This window comes from Lissotriton helveticus, chromosome 12, assembly GCF_964261635.1.
Source record: "Lissotriton helveticus chromosome 12, aLisHel1.1, whole genome shotgun sequence".
Lineage (NCBI taxonomy): Eukaryota > Metazoa > Chordata > Amphibia > Caudata > Salamandridae > Lissotriton > Lissotriton helveticus.
In genome coordinates this window covers 133,463,975-133,487,542 of record NC_136073.1, presented here as the reverse complement: position 1 = coordinate 133,487,542, position 23,568 = coordinate 133,463,975, and the positions used below count along the sequence as shown (strand labels likewise).

The 23,568-nt window shown below is 41.2% G+C and overlaps 9 non-coding genes across 9 annotated transcripts; all 9 read right to left on the bottom strand.

Annotated features, from left to right (window-relative positions):
- Positions 1 to 1,120: 1,120 nt before the first annotated feature.
- Positions 1,121 to 1,202, bottom strand: TRNAS-AGA (transfer RNA serine (anticodon AGA)). Its single transcript has one exon. It is a non-coding gene; the product is annotated as a tRNA-Ser (tRNA).
- A 3,220-nt stretch (positions 1,203 to 4,422) lies between these two features.
- TRNAH-GUG (transfer RNA histidin (anticodon GUG)) lies at positions 4,423 to 4,494 on the bottom strand. Its single transcript has one exon. It is a non-coding gene; the product is annotated as a tRNA-His (tRNA).
- Positions 4,495 to 5,782: 1,288 nt separating this feature from the next.
- On the bottom strand, positions 5,783 to 5,864 carry TRNAS-AGA (transfer RNA serine (anticodon AGA)). The gene has a single exon. It is a non-coding gene; the product is annotated as a tRNA-Ser (tRNA).
- A 3,220-nt stretch (positions 5,865 to 9,084) lies between these two features.
- TRNAH-GUG (transfer RNA histidin (anticodon GUG)) lies at positions 9,085 to 9,156 on the bottom strand. The gene has a single exon. It is a non-coding gene; the product is annotated as a tRNA-His (tRNA).
- Positions 9,157 to 10,444: 1,288 nt separating this feature from the next.
- TRNAS-AGA (transfer RNA serine (anticodon AGA)) lies at positions 10,445 to 10,526 on the bottom strand. Its single transcript has one exon. It is a non-coding gene; the product is annotated as a tRNA-Ser (tRNA).
- A 6,166-nt stretch (positions 10,527 to 16,692) lies between these two features.
- TRNAH-GUG (transfer RNA histidin (anticodon GUG)) lies at positions 16,693 to 16,764 on the bottom strand. The gene has a single exon. It is a non-coding gene; the product is annotated as a tRNA-His (tRNA).
- Positions 16,765 to 18,424: 1,660 nt separating this feature from the next.
- Positions 18,425 to 18,496, bottom strand: TRNAH-GUG (transfer RNA histidin (anticodon GUG)). Its single transcript has one exon. It is a non-coding gene; the product is annotated as a tRNA-His (tRNA).
- Positions 18,497 to 19,777: 1,281 nt separating this feature from the next.
- TRNAS-AGA (transfer RNA serine (anticodon AGA)) lies at positions 19,778 to 19,859 on the bottom strand. Its single transcript has one exon. It is a non-coding gene; the product is annotated as a tRNA-Ser (tRNA).
- A 2,833-nt stretch (positions 19,860 to 22,692) lies between these two features.
- TRNAS-AGA (transfer RNA serine (anticodon AGA)) lies at positions 22,693 to 22,774 on the bottom strand. The gene has a single exon. It is a non-coding gene; the product is annotated as a tRNA-Ser (tRNA).
- Positions 22,775 to 23,568: the final 794 nt, after the last annotated feature.

Genomic DNA, 23,568 nt, shown 5'->3' with positions numbered 1-23,568 from the left:
TTGTGAACTGCCAGAAGTCAAAGATCACACATACACTTGTGGGCCTGTGATGGGACACCAATGCAGAGAAACACACCTGGCGCAGATCTTCTATTCTGTCTATTAGACCTGCATCTCCCCTGTACCTCCTCAAGCCATCTGTATGTGAAGCAAGAAAAAGTTAAGGAGCGGTCCATCTACACTTTTATAGGGAGGATGCTGCCGTGAGCTCCTCCCAGCTAATCACACAAACAGCAGTAAAGCAAGATAACTACACAGTTAGGGGGGACTGCATGGTTAGGTTTTTGAGGAATTATTGAAACTGACCTCAGTGACCCATGATCAGAGCTGTGGCTAATGACTGCGTGCCCAATTATGATGAAGCAAGCACCATGGCTCGTAGGGGCCCCACAGCACGCTTTTCTTAGCTCATTGAAGTAAAGTATAAACCTCTGCCATGTATGAGTGGTAAAGGCTTGTTAATTTGGTTGCTTTTCCAATTCACGTTTGACAACAAGATGAAGGAACATTGGGGCATCAGAAGCTTTGGAAAGTAGCCACCAACCTCAGAGAAAGAGAGAAAGAGGGAAAAGGCAGTGTGAGGTGTGGAGAAAACAGCAGCAGGTACAAGGAGCTCAAATGAGATTAATGGCGCCTAAATAGAGCACGTAAAGGAACAGTTACAAATCTAAGAAAAGGGAAACAAAGACTAGGAAAAAAACACGGAAAGAGCCTGTAGATAAAATTCTCTTCCTGGGACAGCAGGCTAAGAGAAATTACACAGGGAGCAGTTAAGCTTGTAACACGGGGAGAATAGAAAAGAAAATGCAGTTTTATGAAGTGTGTTTGCCTAATCCAGCAAGCACTTTTGTTTTATTTTTCTATTTGCTTCTTTTATTGGTAAAGTAAGTTTCAAGTCCATGAATGGTATGACTGAGAGAGCCAGGGTATAATAATTTGAAGTGTGTGTACCAGCGCTAATGTAGGACGAGAGTTATAGCAAAGATATGAAAGGGGTAGCGATAATAAATATGTGAAAGGGCAATAGTGACACCAAAATAAGCCACCTATTTATAAAACTGACATGGAAGAAATTCTAAAGGTTAACTTCTGAAATTGTAGCCGATGTTAAAATATTTCTCGTTGTTGGCAGGATTCGAACCTGCGCCGGGAGACCCCAATGGATTTCTAGTCTATCGCCTTAACCACTCGGCCACAACTACTGACTGTAAGTTTTGTGCAAATAATCTGTTTGAACGTTTTCAAGGTGTCCCTCAGCAAATTCCTGATATTCTGCAATGCATTTTTTAAAAATAATGGTTTTTTCAGCAGGCACGTACTCTCCTAAAAACAAAAATTGCATGAGTATATCTCTAGTTTGGAAAAGGATAGGCTTTCATGCATACTCTCATGTGGCACTCAAGTTTTTGGGACCCTATTGCACTCTGTTTTCGTGCTGCTTTTAGTCTATGGCCCATATAACAGAAGTCTACCATCTTTGAGTATTTGAGGCTCCTTTGTAAGTGCTTTATCTTTTTTACTTGAAGAGCTATTTAATAAAGGGGTCAGGGAAAGATTGCATTTATGGAAGATAAAAGAAGGCACACTTGTCCCACCAAATGCCGTAGAGAAACCTGATGTTTTACTCATGTTATCCTTAGTTTGTTTTTGTTAGACCTTGCATTCTTAAGGTGGCCTCAACCCTACCTTATTGCTTTTCACCTACGCATTTTGCTGTATCTTTTTGTTGGCCTTAGGACTCTGATCACTTTATCGCTACTAATCAGTGCTGAAGTGCACGTGCTTCTTCCCTAATCATGTGTGTAATTGGAGTATACCTGACTGACAGATTTAATTGACTTGAAAGCCCCTTGTAAAGTGGTATACCATATACCCAGGGACTGATTGTGCCGCCCAAAGAAGTAGCATTTCAAACCTGTCTCAAGCCTGCTACTGCAGTGCCTGTGCTGCAGTGTACTGCCACTTCGACTTGCCATATAAAACTACTTGCCAAGCCTTAAACTCCAATTTTATTACACATAATTAACCCCTAAGGTAGGCCCTAGGTAGTCCTAGGGGCATCATGCTATGTAAGTAAAAGGTAAGACATGTACTGTGGTAGTTTGCATGTCCTGGTAGTACCAAACAGTCTATTACATTTTTCACTACAGTGAGGTCTGCCCCTCTCATAGGTTAGCATTGGGTATTCCCTTATACTTTTTGGGGGGTAATTCCATATCAGAGAGGAGAAGCTTTATTTATTTATTGATAAATCCTATTTACTGTTGAGGTTGGATTGAACTTTACTATTTTATAAATGCCATTTTTAGAGAGTGAGCATTTCTCTGTACTTACTGCTCTATTTGCCTGAAAACCTGTCTCCAATTTACGTCTGGATTGGGCTGCGAGACAGCTACATTTGTGCATTCCCTCTAGACAGCCACAACACAGGTCACTCAACTGCAACTGCATTCTGATTGGCATGGGGAGAGCTCCATTCCCCCCTCCGCAAATAGGTTCAAGAACGATAATTTATGTCAGTAGGTACAATATAGCTACATCTTATAATCATGTGTGTTTAAATAATTTGTCGTTAGATCGTTTAAATATTTTAAAGGATCTGTTTTTAATAGACATTTTACAAAAACAACTGGTACATTTGGTAATTCTGTAAAAGAAAAACCCAACTGCTGTGACATTGCCAACCACAATGCCGTGACTCGAAGTCGAACCGAGGTTGCTGCAGCCACAACGCAGAGTACTAACCACTATACGATCATGGCGAGCTACTTGGGCTCAATATCATACAGTGACATGGAGAATTTATAATTCTGAACACTCAGGGAACTCCTGTGATAGGCTGAATGTGTTTATTGCTTCCTCATTCCTTAACAAAGGCTTTGTCTCCTCAGTGGTTGATAGGCTGAAACCGTTTCCTGGCCGCCTGCTTGTGAACTGCCAGGAGTCAAAGATCACACATACACTTGTGGGCCTGTGATGGGACACCAATGCAGAGAAACACACCTGGCGCAGATCTTCTATTCTGTCTATTAGACCTGCATCTCCCCTGTACCTCCTCAAGCCATCTGTATGTGAAGCAAGAAAGAGTTAAGGAGCGGTCCATCTACACTTTTATAGGGAGGATGCTGCCGTGAGCTCCTCCCAGCTAATCACACAAACAGCAGTAAAGCAAGATAACTACACAGTTAGGGGGGACTGCATGGTTAGGTTTTTGAGGAATTATTGAAACTGACCTCAGTGACCCATGATCAGAGCTGTGGCTAATGACTGCGTGCCTAATTATGATGAAGCAAGCACCATGGCTCGTAGGGGCCCCACAACACGCTTTTCTTAGCTCATTGAATTAAAGTATAAACCTCTGCCATGTATGAGTGGTAAAGGCTTGTTAATTTGGTTGCTTTTCCAATTCACGTCTGACAACAAGATGAAGGAACATTGGGGCATCAGAAGCTTTGGAAAGTAGCCACCAACCTCAGAGAAAGAGAGAAAGAGGGAAAAGGCAGTATGATGTGTGGAGAAAACAGCAGCAGGTACAAGGAGCTCAAATGAGATTAATGGCGCCTAAATAGAGCACGTAAAGGAACAGTTACAAATCTAAGAAAAGGGAAAGAAAGACTAGGAAAAAAACACGGAAAGAGCCTGTAGATAAAATTCTCTTCCTGGGACAGCAGGCTAAGAGAAATTACACAGGGAGCAGTTAAGCTTGTAACACGGGGAGAATAGAAAAGAAAATGCAGTTTTATGAAGTGTGTTTGCCTAATCCAGCAAGCACTTTTGTTTTATTTTTCTATTTGCTTCTTTTATTGGTAAAGTAAGTTTCAAGTGCATGAATGGTATGACTGAGAGAGCCAGGCTATAATAATTTGAAGTGTTTGCACCAGCGCTAATGTAGGACGAGAGTTATAGCAAAGATATGAAAGGGGTAGCGATAAGAAATATGTTAAAGGGCAATACTGACACTAAAATAAGCCACCTATTTATAAAACTGACATGGAAGAAATTATAAAGGTTAACTTCTGAAATTGTAGCCGATGTAAAAAAGTTTCTCGTTGTTGGCAGGATTCAAACCTGCGCAGGGAGACCACAATGGATTTCTAGTCCATCACCTTAACCACTCGGCCACAACTGACTGTACGTTTTGTGCAAATAATCTGTATGAAAGTTTTCAAGGTGTCCCACAGCAAATTCCTGATATTCTGCAATGCACTTTTTTAAAAATAATGGTTTTTTCAGCAGGTACATTCTCTCCTAAAAACAAAAATAATGCTACATCTTATAATCATGTGTGTTTAAATAATTTGTCGTTAGATCGTTTAAATATTTTAAAGGATCTGTTTTTAATAGACATTTTACAAAAACAACTGGTACATTTGGTAATTCTGTAAAAGAAAAACCCAACTGCCGTGACATTGCCAACCACAATGCCGTGACTCGGATTCGAACCGAGGTTGCTGCGGCCACAACGCAGAGTACTAACCACTATACGATCACGGCGAGCTACTTGGGCTCAATAGCATACAGTGACATGGAGAATTTATAATTCGGAACACTCAGGGAACTCCTGTGATAGGCTGAATGTGTTCATTGCTTCCTCATTCCTTATACAAAGGCTTTTTATCTCCTCAGTGGTTGATAGGCTGAAACCGTTTCCTGGCCGCCTGCTTGTGAACTGCCAGAAGTCAAAGATCACACATACACTTGTGGGCCTGAGATGGGACACCAATGCAAAGAAACACACCTGGCGCAGATCTTCTATTCTGTCTATTAGACCTGCATCTCCCCTGTACCTCCTCAAGCCATCTGTATGTGAAGCAAGAAAAAGTTAAGGAGCGGTCCATCTACACTTTTAAAGGGAGGATGCTGCCGTGAGCTCCTCCCAGCTAATCACACAAACAGCAGTAAAGCAAGATAACTACGCAGTTAGGGGGGACTGCATGGTTAGGTTTTTGAGGAATTATTGAAACTGACCTCAGTGACCCATGATCAGAGCTGTGGCTAATGACTGCGTGCCTAATTATGATGAAGCAAGCACCATGGCTCGTAGGGGCCCCACAACACGCTTTTCTTAGCTCATTGAATTAAAGTATAAACCTCTGCCATGTATGAGTGGTAAAGGCTTGTTAATTTGGTTGCTTTTCCAATTCACGTCTGACAACAAGATGAAGGAACATTGGGGCATCAGAAGCTTTGGAAAGTAGCCACCAACCTCGGAGAAAGAGAGAAAGAGGGAAAAGGCAGTATGAGGTGCGGAGAAAACAGCAGCAGGTACAAGGAGCTCAAATGAGATTAATGGCGCCTAAATAGAGCACGTAAAGAAACAGTTACAAATCTAAGAAAAGGGAAACAAAGACTAGGAAAAACCCCCAGAAAGAGCCTGTAGATAAAATTATCTTCCTGGGACAGCAGGCTAAGAGAAATTACACAGGGAGCAGTTAAGCTTGTAACACGGGGAGAATAGAAAAGAAAATGCAGTTTTATGAAGTGTGTTTGCCTAATCCAGCAAGCACTTTTGTTTTATTTTTCCATTTGCTTCCTTTATTGGTAAAGTAAGTTTCAAGTGCATGAATGGTATGACTGAGAGAGCCAGGGTATGATAATTTGAAGTGTTTGCACCAGCGCTAATGTAGGACGAGAGTTATAGCAAAGATATGAAAGGGGTAGCGATAATAAATATGTGAAAGGGCAATAGTGACACCAAAATAAGCCACCTATTTATAAAACTGACATGGAAGAAATTCTAAAGGTTAACTTCTGAAATTGTAGCCGATGTTAAAATATTTCTTGTTGTTGGCAGGATTCGAACCAGCGCGGGGAGACCCCAATGGATTTCTAGTCCATTGCCTTAACCACTCAGCCACAACTACTGACTGTAAGTTTTGTGCAAATAATCTGTATGAACGTTTTCAAGGTGTCCCACAGCAAATTCCTGATATTCTGCAATGCACTTTTTAAAAATAAAGGTTTTTTCAGCAGGCACGTTCTCTCCTAAAAACAAAAATTGCATGAGTATATCTCTAGTTTGGAAAAGGATAGGCTTTCATGCATACTCTCATGTGGCACTCAAGTTTTTGGGACCCTATTGCACTCTGTTTTCGTGCTGCTTTTAGTCTATGGCCCATATAACAGAAGTCTACCATCTTTGAGTATTTGAGGCTCCTTTGTAAGTGCTTTATCTTTTTTACTTGAAGAGCTATTTAATAAAGGGGTCAGGGAAAGATTGCATTTATGGAAGATAAAAGAAGGCACACTTGTCCCACCAAATGCCGTAGAGAAACCTGATGTTTTACTCATGTTATCCTTAGTTTGTTTTTGTTAGACCTTGCATTCTTAAGGTGGCCTCAACCCTACCTTATTGCTTTTCACCTACGCATTTTGCTGTATCTTTTTGTTGGCCTTAGGACTCTGATCACTTTATCGCTACTAATCAGTGCTGAAGTGCACGTGCTTCTTCCCTAATCATGTGTGTAATTGGAGTATACCTGACTGACAGATTTAATTGACTTGAAAGCCCCTTGTAAAGTGGTATACCATATACCCAGGGACTGATTGTGCCGCCCAAAGAAGTAGCATTTCAAACCTGTCTCAAGCCTGCTACTGCAGTGCCTGTGCTGCAGTGTACTGCCACTTCGACTTGCCATATAAAACTACTTGCCAAGCCTTAAACTCCAATTTTATTACACATAATTAACCCCTAAGGTAGGCCCTAGGTAGTCCTAGGGGCATCATGCTATGTAAGTAAAAGGTAAGACATGTACTGTGGTAGTTTGCATGTCCTGGTAGTACCAAACAGTCTATTACATTTTTCACTACAGTGAGGTCTGCCCCTCTCATAGGTTAGCATTGGGTATTCCCTTATACTTTTTGGGGGGTAATTCCATATCAGAGAGGAGAAGCTTTATTTATTTATTGATAAATCCTATTTACTGTTGAGGTTGGATTGAACTTTACTATTTTATAAATGCCATTTTTAGAGAGTGAGCATTTCTCTGCACTTACTGCTCTATTTGCCTGAAAACCTGTCTCCAATTTACGTCTGGATTGGGCTGCGAGACAGCTACATTTGTGCATTCCCTCTAGACAGCCACAACACAGGTCACTCAACTGCAACTGCATTCTGATTGGCATGGGGAGAGCTCCATTCCCCCCTCCGCAAATAGGTTCAAGAACGATAATTTATGTCAGTAGGTACAATATAGCTACATCTTATAATCATGTGTGTTTAAATAATTTGTCGTTAGATCGTTTAAATATTTTAAAGGATCTGTTTTTAATAGACATTTTACAAAAACAACTGGTACATTTGGTAATTCTGTAAAAGAAAAACCCAACTGCTGTGACATTGCCAACCACAATGCCGTGACTCGGAGTCGAACCGAGGTTGCTGCAGCCACAACGCAGAGTACTAACCACTATACGATCATGGCGAGCTACTTGGGCTCAATATCATACAGTGACATGGAGAATTTATAATTCTGAACACTCAGGGAACTCCTGTGATAGGCTGAATGTGTTTATTGCTTCCTCATTCCTTAACAAAGGCTTTGTCTCCTCAGTGGTTGATAGGCTGAAACCGTTTCCTGGCCGCCTGCTTGTGAACTGCCAGGAGTCAAAGATCACACATACACTTGTGGGCCTGTGATGGGACACCAATGCAGAGAAACACACCTGGCGCAGATCTTCTATTCTGTCTATTAGACCTGCATCTCCCCTGTACCTCCTCAAGCCATCTGTATGTGAAGCAAGAAAGAGTTAAGGAGCGGTCCATCTACACTTTTATAGGGAGGATGCTGCCGTGAGCTCCTCCCAGCTAATCACACAAACAGCAGTAAAGCAAGATAACTACACAGTTAGGGGGGACTGCATGGTTAGGTTTTTGAGGAATTATTGAAACTGACCTCAGTGACCCATGATCAGAGCTGTGGCTAATGACTGCGTGCCTAATTATGATGAAGCAAGCACCATGGCTCGTAGGGGCCCCACAACACGCTTTTCTTAGCTCATTGAATTAAAGTATAAACCTCTGCCATGTATGAGTGGTAAAGGCTTGTTAATTTGGTTGCTTTTCCAATTCACGTCTGACAACAAGATGAAGGAACATTGGGGCATCAGAAGCTTTGGAAAGTAGCCACCAACCTCAGAGAAAGAGAGAAAGAGGGAAAAGGCAGTATGAGGTGTGGAGAAAACAGCAGCAGGTACAAGGAGCTCAAATGAGATTAATGGCGCCTAAATAGAGCACGTAAAGGAACAGTTACAAATCTAAGAAAAGGGAAAGAAAGACTAGGAAAAAAACACGGAAAGAGCCTGTAGATAAAATTCTCTTCCTGGGACAGCAGGCTAAGAGAAATTACACAGGGAGCAGTTAAGCTTGTAACACGGGGAGAATAGAAAAGAAAATGCAGTTTTATGAAGTGTGTTTGCCTAATCCAGCAAGCACTTTTGTTTTATTTTTCTATTTGCTTCTTTTATTGGTAAAGTAAGTTTCAAGTGCATGAATGGTATGACTGAGAGAGCCAGGCTATAATAATTTGAAGTGTTTGCACCAGCGCTAATGTAGGACGAGAGTTATAGCAAAGATATGAAAGGGGTAGCGATAATAAATATGTTAAAGGGCAATACTGACACTAAAATAAGCCACCTATTTATAAAACTGACATGGAAGAAATTCTAAAGGTTAACTTCTGAAATTGTAGCCGATGTAAAAAAGTTTCTCGTTGTTGGCAGGATTCAAACCTGCGCAGGGAGACCACAATGGATTTCTAGTCCATCACCTTAACCACTCGGCCACAACTGACTGTACGTTTTGTGCAAATAATCTGTATGAAAGTTTTCAAGGTGTCCCACAGCAAATTCCTGATATTCTGCAATGCACTTTTTTAAAAATAATGGTTTTTTCAGCAGGTACATTCTCTCCTAAAAACAAAAATAATGCTACATCTTATAATCATGTGTGTTTAAATAATTTGTCGTTAGATCGTTTAAATATTTTAAAGGATCTGTTTTTAATAGACATTTTACAAAAACAACTGGTACATTTGGTAATTCTGTAAAAGAAAAACCCAACTGCCGTGACATTGCCAACCACAATGCCGTGACTCGGATTCGAACCGAGGTTGCTGCGGCCACAACGCAGAGTACTAACCACTATACGATCACGGCGAGCTACTTGGGCTCAATAGCATACAGTGACATGGAGAATTTATAATTCGGAACACTCAGGGAACTCCTGTGATAGGCTGAATGTGTTCATTGCTTCCTCATTCCTTATACAAAGGCTTTTTATCTCCTCAGTGGTTGATAGGCTGAAACCGTTTCCTGGCCGCCTGCTTGTGAACTGCCAGAAGTCAAAGATCACACATACACTTGTGGGCCTGAGATGGGACACCAATGCAAAGAAACACACCTGGCGCAGATCTTCTATTCTGTCTATTAGACCTGCATCTCCCCTGTACCTCCTCAAGCCATCTGTATGTGAAGCAAGAAAAAGTTAAGGAGCGGTCCATCTACACTTTTAAAGGGAGGATGCTGCCGTGAGCTCCTCCCAGCTAATCACACAAACAGCAGTAAAGCAAGATAACTACGCAGTTAGGGGGGACTGCATGGTTAGGTTTTTGAGGAATTATTGAAACTGACCTCAGTGACCCATGATCAGAGCTGTGGCTAATGACTGCGTGCCTAATTATGATGAAGCAAGCACCATGGCTCGTAGGGGCCCCACAACACGCTTTTCTTAGCTCATTGAATTAAAGTATAAACCTCTGCCATGTATGAGTGGTAAAGGCTTGTTAATTTGGTTGCTTTTCCAATTCACGTCTGACAACAAGATGAAGGAACATTGGGGCATCAGAAGCTTTGGAAAGTAGCCACCAACCTCGGAGAAAGAGAGAAAGAGGGAAAAGGCAGTATGAGGTGCGGAGAAAACAGCAGCAGGTACAAGGAGCTCAAATGAGATTAATGGCGCCTAAATAGAGCACGTAAAGAAACAGTTACAAATCTAAGAAAAGGGAAACAAAGACTAGGAAAAACCCCCAGAAAGAGCCTGTAGATAAAATTATCTTCCTGGGACAGCAGGCTAAGAGAAATTACACAGGGAGCAGTTAAGCTTGTAACACGGGGAGAATAGAAAAGAAAATGCAGTTTTATGAAGTGTGTTTGCCTAATCCAGCAAGCACTTTTGTTTTATTTTTCCATTTGCTTCCTTTATTGGTAAAGTAAGTTTCAAGTGCATGAATGGTATGACTGAGAGAGCCAGGGTATGATAATTTGAAGTGTTTGCACCAGCGCTAATGTAGGACGAGAGTTATAGCAAAGATATGAAAGGGGTAGCGATAATAAATATGTGAAAGGGCAATAGTGACACCAAAATAAGCCACCTATTTATAAAACTGACATGGAAGAAATTCTAAAGGTTAACTTCTGAAATTGTAGCCGATGTTAAAATATTTCTTGTTGTTGGCAGGATTCGAACCTGCGCGGGGAGACCCCAATGGATTTCTAGTCCATCGCCTTAACCACTCAGCCACAACTACTGACTGTAAGTTTTGTGCAAATAATCTGTATGAACGTTTTCAAGGTGTCCCACAGCAAATTCCTGATATTCTGCAATGCACTTTTTAAAAATAAAGGTTTTTTCAGCAGGCACGTTCTCTCCTAAAAACAAAAATTGCATGAGTATATCTCTAGTTTGGAAAAGGATAGGCTTTCATGCATACTCTCATGTGGCACTCAAGTTTTTGGGACCCTATTGCACTCTGTTTTCGTGCTGCTTTTAGTCTATGGCCCATATAACAGAAGTCTACCATCTTTGAGTATTTGAGGCTCCTTTGTAAGTGCTTTATCTTTTTTACTTGAAGAGCTATATAATAAAGGGGTCCGGGAAAGATTGCATTTATGGAAGATAAAAGAAGGCTCACTTGTCTAACCAAATGCCGTAGAGAAACCTGATGTTTTACTCATGTTATCCTTAGTTCGTTTTTGTTAGACCTTGCATTCTTAAGGTGGTCTCAACCCTACCTTATTGCTTTTTACCTACGCATTTTGCTGTATCTTTTTGTTGGCCTTAGGACTCTGATCACTTTATCGCTACTAATCAGTGCTGAAGTGCACATGCTTCTTCCCTAATCATGTGTGTAATTGGAGTATACCTGACTGACAGATTTAATTTACTTTAAAGCCCCTTGTAAAGAGATATACCATATACCCAGGGACTGATTGTGCCGCCCAAAGAAGTAGCATTTCAAACCAGTCTCAAGCCTGCTACTGCAGTGCCTGTGCTGCAGTGTACTGCCACTTCGACTTGCCATTTAACGCTACTTGCCAAGCCTTAAACTCCAATTTTATTACATATAATTAACCCCTAAGGTAGGCCCTAGATAGTCCTAGGGGCATCATGCTATGTAAGTAAAAGGTAAGACATGTACTGTGGTAGTTTGCATGTCCTGGTAGTACCAAAAAGTCTATTACATTTTTCACTATTGTGAGGTCTGCCCCTCTCATAGGTTAGCATTGGGTATTCCTTTATACTTTTTGGGGGGTAATTCCATATCAGAGAGGAGAAGCTTTATTTATTTATTGATAAATCCTATTTACTGGTGAGCTTGGATATAACTTTACTATTTTATAAATGCCATTTTTAGAGAGTGAGCATTTCTCTGCACTTACTGCTCTATTTGCCTGAAAACCTGTCTCCAATTGACATCTGGATTGGGCTGCGAGACAGCTACATTTGTGCATTCTCTCTAGACAGCCACAACACAGGTCACTTAACTGCAACTGCATTCATCTGCATTCTGATTGGCATGGGGGAGAGCTCCATTCCCCCACCACAAATAGGTTCAAGAACGATAATTTATGTCAGTAGGTACAATATAGCTACATTTTATAATCATGTGTGTTTAAATAATTTGTCGTTAGATCGTTTAAATATTTTAAAGGATCTGTTTTTAATAGACATTTTACAAAAACAACTGGTACATTTGGTAATTCTGTAAAAGAAAAACCCAACTGCTGTGACATTGCCAACCACAATGCCGTGACTTGGATTCGAACCGAGGTTGCTGCGCCCACAACGCAGAGTACTAACCACTGTACGATCACGGCGAGCTACTTGGGCTCAATAACATACAGTGACATGGAGAATTTATAATTCGGAACACTCAGGGAACTCCTGTGATAGGCTGAATGTGTTCATTGCTTCCTCATTCCGTATACAAAGGCTTTGTCTCCTCAGTGGTTGATAGGCTGAAACCGTTTCCTGGCCGCCTGCTTGTGAACTGCCTGGAGTCAAAGATCACACATACACTTGTGGGCCTGTGATGGGACACCAATGCAGAGAAACACACCTGGTATAGATCTTCTATTCTGTCTATTAGACCTGCATCTCCCCTGTACCTCCTCAAGCCATCTGTATGTGAAGCAAGAAAGAGTTAAGGAGCGGTCCATCTACACTTTTATAGGGAGGATGCTGCCGTGAGCTCCTCCCAGCTAATCACACAAACAGCAGTAAAGCAAGATAACTACACAGTTAGGGGGGACTGCATGGTTAGGTTTTTGAGGAATTATTGAAACTGACCTCAGTGACCCATGATCAGAGCTGTGGCTAATGACTGCGTGCCTAATTATGATGAAGCAAGCACCATGGCTCGTACGGGCCCCACAACACGCTTTTCTTAGCTCATTGAAATAAAGTATAAACCTCTGCCATGTATGAGTGGTAAAGGCTTGTTAATTTGGTTGCTTTTCCAATTCACGTCTGACAACAAGATGAAGGAACATTGGGGCATTAGAAGCTTTGGAAAGTAGCCACCAACCTCGGAGAAAGAGAGAAAGAGGGAAAAGGCAGTATGAGGTGCGGAGAAAACAGCAGCAGGTACAAGGAGCTCAAATGAGATTAATGGCGCCTAAATAGAGCACGTAAAGAAACAGTTACAAATCTAAGAAAAGGGAAAGAAAGACTAGGAAAAAAACACGGAAAGAGCCTGTAGATAAAATTCTCTTCCTGGGACAGCAGGCTAAGAGAAATTACACAGGGAGCAGTTAAGTTTGTAACACGGGGAGAATAGAAAAGAAAATGCAGTTTTATGAAGTGTGTTTGCCTAATCCAGCAAGCACTTTTGTTTTATTTTTCTATTTGCTTCCTTTATTGGTAAAGTAAGTTTCAAGTGCATGAATGGTATGACTGAGAGAGCCAGGGTATAATAATTTGAAGTGTTTGCACCAGCGCTAATGTAGGACGAGAGTTATAGCAAAGATATGAAAGGGGTAGCGATAATAAATATGTGAAAGGGCAAAAGTGACACCAAAATAAGCCACCTATTTATAAAACTGACATGGAAGAAATTCTAAAGGTTAACTTCTGAAATTGTAGCCGATGTTAAAATATTTCTCGTTGTTTGCAGGATTCGAACCTGCGCGGGGAGACCCCAATGGATTTCTAGTCTATTGCCTTAACCACTCGGCGACAACTACTTACTGTAAGTTTTGTGCAAATAATCTGTATGAACGTTTTCAAGGTGTCCCACAGCAAATTACTGATATCCTGCAATGCACTTTTTAAAAATAATGGTTTTTTCAGCAGGCACGTTCTCTCCTAAAAACAAAAATTGCATGAGTATATCTCTAGTTTGGAAAAGGATAGGCTTTCATGCATACTCGCATGTGGCACTCAAGTTTTTGGGACCCTATTGCACTCTGTTTTAGTGCTGCTTTTAGTCTATGGCCCATATAACAGAAGTCTACCATCTTTGAGTATTTGAGGCTCCTTTGTAAGTGCTTTATCTTTTTTACTTGAAGAGCTATATAATAAAGGGGTCCGGGAAAGATTGCATTTATGGAAGATAAAAGAAGGCACACTTGTCTAACCAAGCGCCGTAGAGAAACCTGATGTTTTACTCATGCTATCCTTAGTTCGTTTTTGTTAGACCTTGCATTCTTAAGGTCTCAACCCTACCTTATTGCTTTTCACCTACGCATTTTGCTGTATCTTTCTGTTGGCCTTAGGACTTTGATCACTTTATCACTACTAATCAGTGCTGAAGTGCACGTGCTTCTTCCCTAATCATGTGTGTAATTGGAGTATACCTGACTGACAGATTTAATTTACTTTAAAGCCCCTTGTAAAGAGATATACCATATACCCAGGGACTGATTGTGCCGCCCAAAGAAGTAGCATTTCAAACCTGTCTCAAGCCTGCTACTGCAGTGCCTGTGCTGCAGTGTACTGCCACTTCGACTTGCCATTTAAAACTACTTGCCAAGCCTTAAACTCCAATTTTATTACATATAATTAACCCCTAAGGTAGGCCCTAGATAGTCCTAGGGGCATCATGCTATGTAAGTAAAAGGTAAGACATGTACTGTGGTAGTTTGCATGTCCTGGTAGTACCAAACAGTCTATTACATTTTTCACTACTGTGAGGTCTGCCCCTCTCATAGGTTAGCATTGGGTATTCCCTTATATTTTTTGGGGGTAATTCCATATCAGAGAGGAGATGCTTTATTTATTTATTGATAAATCCTATTTACTGGTGAGGTTGGATTTAACTTTACTATTTTATAAATGCCATTTTTAGAGAGTGAGCATTTCTCTGCACTTACTGCTCTATTTGCCTGAAAACCTGTCTCCAATTGACGTCTGGATTGGGCTGCGAGACAGCTACATTTGTGCATTCCCTCTAGACAGCCACAACACAGGTCACTCAACTGCAACTGCATTCATCTGCATTCTGATTGGCATGGGGGAGAGCTCCATTCCCCCCACCGCAAATAGGTTCAAGAACAATAATTTATGTCAGTAGGTACAATATAGCTACATCTTATAATCATGTGTGTTTAAATAATTTATTCGTTAGATCGTTTAAACATTTTAAAGGATCTGTTTTTAATAGACATTTTACAAAAACGACTGGTACATTTGGTAATTCTGTAAAAGAAAAACTCAACTGCCGTGACATTGCCAACCACAATGCCTTGACTCGGATTCGAACCGAGGTTGCTGCGGCCACAACGCAGAGTACTAACCACTATACGATCACAGCGAGCTACTTGGGCTCAATAACATACAGTGACATGGAGAATTTATAATTCGGAACACTCAGGGAACTCATGTGATAGGCTGAATGTGTTCATTGCTTCCTCATTCCTTATACAAAGGCTTTGTCTCCTCAGTGGTTGATAGGCTGAAACCGTTTCCTGGCCGCCTGCTTGTGAACTGCCAGGAGTCAAAGATCACACATACACTTGTGGGCCTGTGATGGGACACCAATGCAGAGAAACACACCTGGCGCAGATCTTCTATTCTGTCTATTAGATCTGCATCTCCCCTGTACCTCCTCAAGCCATCTGTATGTGAAGCAAGAAAAAGTTAAGGAGCGGTCCATCTACACTTTTATAGAGTGGATGCTGCCGTGAGCTCCTCCCAGCTAATCACACAAACAGCAGTAAAGCAAGATAACTACACAGTTAGGGGGGACGGCATGGTAAGGTTTTTGAGGAATTATTGAAACTGACCTCAGTGACCCATGATCAGAGCTGTGGCTAATGACTGCGTGCCTAATTATGATGAAGCAAGCACCATGGCTCGTAGGGGCCCCACAACACGCTTTTCTTAGCTCATTGAATTAAAGTATAAACCTCTGCCATGTATGAGTGGTAAAGGCTTGTTAATTTGGTTGCTTTTCCAATTCACGTCTGACAACAAGATGAAGGAACATTGGGGCATCAGAAGCTTTGGAAAGTAGCCACCAACCTCAGAGAAAGAGAGAAAGAGGGAAAAGGCAGTATGAGGTGTGGAGAAAACAGCAGCAGGTACAAGGAGCTCAAATGAGATTAATGGCGCCTAAATAGAGCACGTAAAGGAAAAGTTACAAATCTAAGAAAAGGGAAAGAAAGACTAGGAAAAAACCACGGAAAGAGCCTGTAGATAAAATTCTCTTCCAGGGACAGCAGGCTAAGAGAAATTACACAGGGAGCAGTTAATCTTGTAACACGGGGAGAATAGAAAAGAAAATGCAGTTTTATGAAGTGTGTTTGCCTAATCCAGCAAGCACTTTTGTTTTATTTTTCTCTTTGCTTCTTTTATTGGTAAAGTAAGTTTCAAGTGCATGAATGGTATGACTGAGAGAGCCAGGGTATAATAATTTGAAGTGTTTGCACCAGCGCTAATGTAGGACGAGAGTTATAGCAAAGACATGAAAGGGGTAGCTATAATAAATATGTGAAAGGGCAATAGTGACACCAAAATAAGCCACCTATTTATAAAACTGACATGGAAGAAATTCTAAAGGTTAACTTCTGAAATTGTAGCCGATGTAAAAAAGTTTCTCGTTGTTGGCAGGATTCGAACCTGCGCGGGGAGACTACAATGGATTTCTAGTCCATCACCTTAACCACTCGACCACAACTGACTGCACGTTTTGTGCAAATAATCTGTATGAAAGTTTTCAAGGTGTCCCACAGCAAATTCCTGATATTCTGCAATGCACTTTTTAAAAATAATGTTTTTTTCAGCAGGCACATTCTCTCCTAAAAACAAAAATAAGGCTACATCTTATAATCATGTGTGTTTAAATAATTTGTCGTTAGATCGTTTAAATATTTTAAAGGATCTGTTTTTAATAGACATTTTACAAAAACAACTGGTACATTTGGTAATTCTGTAAGAGAAAAACCCAACTGCCGTGACATTGCCAACCACAATGCCGTGACTCGGATTCGAACCGAGGTTGCTGCGGCCACAACGCAGAGTACTAACCACTATACGATCACGGCGAACTACTTGGGCTCAATAGCATATAGTGACATGGAGAATTTATAATTCGGAACACTCAGGGAACTCCTGTGATAGGCTGAATGTGTTCATTGCTTCCTCATTCCTTATACAAAGGCTTTGTCTCCTCAGTGGTTGATAGGCTGAAACCGTTTCCTGGCCGCCTGCTTGTGAACTGCCAGAAGTCAAAGATCACACATACACTTGTGGGCCTGTGATGGGACACCAATGCAGAGAAACACACCTGGCGCAGATCTTCTATTCTGTCTATTAGACCTGCATCTCCCCTGTACCTCCTCAAGCCATCTGTATGTGAAGCAAGAAAAAGTTAAGGAGCGGTCCATCTACACTTTTAAAGGGAGGATGCTGCCGTGAACTCCTCCCAGCTAATCACACAAACAGCAGTAAAGCAAGATAACTACACAGTTAGGGGGGACTGCATGGTTAGGTTTTTGAGGAATTATTGAAACTGACCTCAGTGACTCATGATCAGAGCTGTGGCTAATGACTGCGTGCCTAATTATGATGAAGCAAGCACCATGGCTCGTAGGGGCCCCACAACACGCTTTTCTTAGCTCATTGAATTAAAGTATAAACCTCTGCCATGTATGAGTGGTAAAGGCTTGTTAATTTGGTTGCTTTTCCAATTCACGTCTGACAACAAGATGAAGGAACATTGGGGCATCAGAAGCTTTGGAAAGTAGCCACCAACCTCGGAGAAAGAGAGAAAGAGGGAAAAGGCAGTATGAGGTGCGGAGAAAACAGCAGCAGGTACAAGGAGCTCAAATGAGATGAATGGCGCCTAAATAGAGCACGTAAAGAAACAGTTACAACTCTAAGAAAAGGGAAAGAAAGACTAGGAAAAAAACCCAGAAAGAGCCTGTAGATAAAATTCTCTTCCTGGGACAGCAGGCTAAGAGAAATTACACAGGGAGCAGTTAAGCTTGTAACACGGGGAGAATAGAAAAGAAAATACAGTTTTATGAAGTGTGTTTGCCTAATCCAGCAAGCACTTTTGTTTTATTTTTCCATTTGCTTCTTTTATTGGTAAAGTAAGTTTCAAGTGCATGAATGGTATGACTGAGAGAGCCAGGGTATAATAATTTGAAGTGTTTGCACCAGCGCTAATGTAGGATGAGAGTTATAGCAAAGATATGAAAGGGGTAGCTATAATAAATATGTGAAAGGGCAATAGTGACACCAAAATAAGCCACCTATTTATAAAACTGACATGGAAGAAATTCTAAAGGTTAACTTCTGAAATTGTAGCCGATGTAAAAAAGTTTCTCGTTGTTGGCAGGATTCGAACCTGCGCGGGGAGACCACAATGGATTTCTAGTCCATCACCTTAACCACTCGGCCACAACTGACTGTACATTTTGTGCAAATAATCTGTATGAAAGTTTTCAAGGTGTCCCACAGCAAATTCCTGATATTCTGCAATGCACTTTTTAAAAATAATGTTTTTTTCAGCAGGCACATTCTCTCCTAAAAACAAAAATAAGGCTACATCTTATAATCATGTGTGTTTAAATAATTTGTCGTTAGATCGTTTAAATATTTTAAAGGATCTGTTTTTAATAGACATTTTACAAAAACAACTGGTACATTTGGTAATTCTGTAAGAGAAAAACCCAACTGCCGTGACATTGCCAACCACAATGCCGTGACTCGGATTCGAACCGAGGTTGCTGCGGCCACAACGCAGAGTACTAACCACTATACGATCACGGCGAACTACTTGGGCTCAATAGCATATAGTGACATGGAGAATTTATAATTCGGAACACTCAGGGAACTCCTGTGATAGGCTGAATGTGTTCATTGCTTCCTCATTCCTTATACAAAGGCTTTGTCTCCTCAGTGGTTGATAGGCTGAAACCGTTTCCTGGCCGTCTGCTTGTGAACTGCCAGAAGTCAAAGATCACACATACACTTGTGGGCCTGTGATGGGACACCAATGCAGAGAAACACACCTGGCGCAGATCTTCTATTCTGTCTATTAGACCTGCATCTCCCCTGTACCTCCTGAAGCCATCTGTATGTGAAGCAAGAAAAAGTTAAGGAGCGGTCCATCTACACTTTTAAAGGGAGGATGCTGCCGTGAGCTCCTCCATGCTAATCACACAAACAGCAGTAAAGCAAGATAACTACACAGTTAGGGGGGACTGCATGGTTAGGTTTTTGAGGAATTATTGAAACTGACCTCAGTGACCCATGATCAGAGCTGTGGCTAATGACTGCGCGCCCAATTATGATGAAGCAAGCACCATGGCTCGTAGGGGCCCCACAACACTCTTTTCTTAGCTCATTGAATTAAAGTATAAACCTCTGCCATGTATGAGTGGTAAAGGCTTGTTAATTTGGTTGCTTTTCCAATTCACGTCTGACAACAAGCTGAAGGAACATTGGGGCATCAGAAGCTTTGGAAAGTAGCCACCAACCTCAGAGAAAGAAAGAGGGAAAAGGCAGTATGAGGTGTGGAGAAAACAGCAGCAGGTACAAGGAGCTCAAATGAGATTAATGGCGCCTAAATAGAGCACATAAAGGAACAGTTACAAATCTAAGAAAAGGGAAAGAAAGACTAGGAAAAAAACACGGAAAGAGCCTGTAGATAAAATTCTCTTCCTGGGACAGCAGGCTAAGAGAAATTACACAGGGAGCAGTTAAGCTTGTAACACGGGGAGAATAGAAAAGAAAATGCAGTTTTATGAAGTGTGTTTGCCTAATCCAGCAAGCACTTTTGTTTTATTTTTCTATTTGCTTCTTTTATTGGTAAAGTAAGTTTCAAGTGCATGAATGGTATGACTGAGAGAGCCAGGGTATAATAATTTGAAGTGTTTGCACCAGCGCTAATGTAGGACGAGAGTTATAGCAAAGATATGAAAGGGGTAGCGATAATAAATATGTGAAATGGCAATAGTGACACCAAAATAAGCCACCTATTTATAAAACTGACATGGTAGAAATTCTAAAGGTTAACTTCTGAAATTGTAGCCGATGTTAAAAGTTTCTCGTTATTGGCAGGATTCGAACCTGCGCGGGGAGACCCCAATGGATTTCTAGTCCATCGCCTTAACCACTCGGCCACAACATCTGACTGTAAGTTTTGTGCAAATAATCTGTATGAAAGTTTTCATGGTGTCCCACAGCAAATTCCTGGTATTCTGCAATGCACTTTTTTAAAATAATGTTTTTTTCAGCAGGCACATTCTCTCCTAAAAACAAAAATTGCATGAGTATATCTCTAGTTTGGAAAAGGATAGGCTTTCATGCATACTCTCATGTGGCACTCAAGTTTTTGGGACCCTATAGCGCTCTGTTTTCGTGCTGCTTTTAGTCTATGGCCCATATTACAGAAGTCTACCATCTTTGAGTATTTGAGGCTCCTTTGTAAGTGCTTTATCTTTTTTACTTGAAGAGCTATATAATAAAGGGGTCAGGGAAAGATTGCATTTATGGAAGATAAAAGAAGGCACACTTGTCTCACCAAATGCCGTAGAGAAACCTGATGTTTTACTCATGTTATCCTTAGTTTGTTTTTGTTAGACCTTGCATTCTTAAGGTGGCCTCAACCCTACCTTATTGCTTTTCACCTACGCATTTTGCTGTATCTTTTTGTTGGCCTTAGGACTCTGATCACTTTATTGCTACTAATCAGTGCTGAAGTGCACGTGCTTCTTCCCTAATCATGTGTGTAATTGGAGTATACCTGACTGACAGATTTCATTGACTTGAAAGCCCCTTGTAAAGTGGTATACCATATACCCAGGAAGTGATTGTGCCGCCCAAAAAAGTATCATTTCAAACCTGTCTCAAGCCTGCTACTGCAGTGCCTGTGCTGCAGTGTACTGCCACTTCGACTTGCCATTTAAAACTACTTGCCAAGCCTTAAACTCCAATTTTATTACATATAATTAACCAAAAGGTAGGCCCTAGGTAGTCCTAGGGGCATAATGCTATGTAAGTAAAAGGTAAGACATGTACTGTGGTAGTTTGCATGTCCTGGTAGTACAAAACAGTCTATTACATTTTTCACTACTGTGAGGTCTGCCCCTCTCATAGGTTAGCATTGGGTATTCCCTTATACTTTTAGGGGGGTAATTCCATATCAGAGAGGAGAAGCTTTATTTATTTATTGATAAATCCTATTTACTGGTGAGGTTGGATTTAACTTTACTATTTTATAAATGCCATTTTTAGAGAGTGAGCATTTCTCTGCACTTACTGCTCTATTTGCCTGAAAACCTGTCTCCAATTGACGTCTGGATTGGGCTGCGAGACAGCTACATTTGTGCATTCCCTCTAGACAGCCACAACACAGGTCACTCAACTGCAACTGCATGGGGGAGAGCTCCATTCCCCCACCGCAAATAGGTTCAAGAACGATAATTTATGTCAGTAGGTACAATATAGCTACATCTTATAATCATGTGTGTTAAAATAATTTGTCGTTAGATCGTTTAAATATTTTAAAGGATCTGTTTTTAATAGACATTTTACAAAAACAACTGGTACATTTGGTAATTCTGTAAAAGAGAAACCCAACTGCCGTGACATTGCCAACCACAATGCCGTGACTAGGATTCGAACCGAGGTTGCTGCGGCCACAACGCAGAGTACTAACCACTATACGATCACGGCGAGCTACTTGGGCTCAATAACATACAGTGACATGGAGAATTTATAATTCAAAACACTCAGGGAACTCCTGTGATAGGCTGAATGTGTTCATTGCTTCCTCATTCCTTATACAAAGGCTTTGTCTCCTCAGTGGTTGATAGGCTGAAACCGTTTCCTGGCCGCCTGCTTGTGAACTGCCAGAAGTCAAAGATCACACATACACTTGTGGGCCTGTGATGGGACACCAATGCAGAGAAACACACCTGGCGCAGATCTTCTATTCTGTCTATTAGACCTGCATCTCCCCTGTACCTCCTCAAGCCATCTGTATGTGAAGCAAGAAAAAGTTAAGGAGCGGTCCATCTACACTTTTATAGGGAGGATGCTGCCGTGAGCTCCTCCCAGCTAATCACACAAACAGCAGTAAAGCAAGATAACTACACAGTTAGGGGGGACTGCATGGATAGGTTTTTGAGGAATTATTGAAACTGACCTCAGTGACCCATGATCAGAGCTGTGGCTAATGACTGCGTGCCCAATTATGATGAAGCAAGCACCATGGCTCGTAGGGGCCCCACAACACGCTTTTCTTAGCTCATTGAATTAAAGTATAAACCTCTGCCATGTATGAGTGGTAAAGGCTTGTTAATTTGGTTGCTTTTCCAATTCACGTCTGACAACAAGATGAAGGAACATTGGGGCATCAGAAGCTTTGGAAAGTAGCCACCAACCTCAGAGAAAGAGAGAAAGAGGGAAAAGGCAGTATGAGGTGTGTAGAAAACAGCAGCAGGTACAAGGAGCTCAAATGAGATTAATGGCGCCTAAATAGAGCACGTAAAGGAACAGTTACAAATCTAAGAAAAGGGAAACAAAGACTAGGAAAAAAACACGGAAAGGGCCTGTAGATAAAATTCTCTTCCTGGGACAGCAGGCTAAGAGAAATTACACAGGGAGCAGTTAAGCTTGTAACACGGGGAGAATAGAAAAGAAAATGCAGTTTTATGAAGTGTGTTTGCCTAATCCAGCAAGCACTTTTGTTTTATTTTTCTATTTGCTTCTTTTATTGGTAAAGTAAGTTTCAAGTGCATGAATGGTATGACTGAGAGAGCCAGGGTATAATAATTTGAAGTGTTTGCACCAGCGCTAATGTAGGACGAGAGTTATAGCAAAGATATGAAAGGGGTAGCGATAATAAATATGTGAAAGGGCAATAGTGACACCAAAATAAGCCACCTATTTATAATACTGACATGGAAGAAATTCTAAAGGTTAACTTCTGAAATTGTAGCCGATGTTAAAAAGTTTCTCGTTGTTGGCAGGATTCGAACCTGCGCGGGGAGACCCCAATGGATTTCTAGTCCATCGCCTTAACCACTCGGCCACAACAACTGACTGTAAGTTTTGTGCAAATAATCTGCATGAAAGTTTTCAAGGTGTGCCACAGCAAATTCCTGATATCCTGTAATGCACTTTTTAAAAATAATGTTTTTTTTCAGCAGGCACATTCTCTCCTAAAAACAAAAATAAGGCTACATCTTATAATCATGTGTGTTTAAATAATTTGTCGTTAAATCGTTTAAATATTTGAAAGGATCTGTTTTTAATAGACATTTTACAAAAACAACTGGTACATTTGGTAATTCTGTAAAAGAAAAACCCAACTGCCGTGACATTGCCAACCACAATGCCGTGACTCGGATTCTAACAGAGGTTGCTGCAGCCACAACGCAGAGTACTAACCACTATACGATCACGGCGAGCTACTTGGGCTCAATAACATACAGTGACATGGAGAATTTATAATTCGAAACACTCAGGGAACTCCAGTGATAGGCTGAATGTGTTCATTGCTTCCTCATTCCTTATACAAAGGCTTTGTCTCCTCAGTGGTTGATAGGCTGAAACCGTTTCCTGGTTGCCTGCTTGCGAACTGCCAGAAGTCAAAGATCACACATACACTTGTTGGCCTGTGATGGGACACAAATGCAGAGAAACACACCTGGCGCAGATCTTCTATTCTGTCTATTAGACCTGCATCTCCCCTGTACCTCCTCAAGCCATCTGTATGTGAAGCAAGAAAAAGTTAAGGAGCGGTCCATCTATACTTTTATAGGGAGGATGCTGCCGTGAGCTCCTCCCAGCTAATCACACAAACAGCAGTAAAGCAAGATAACTACACAGTT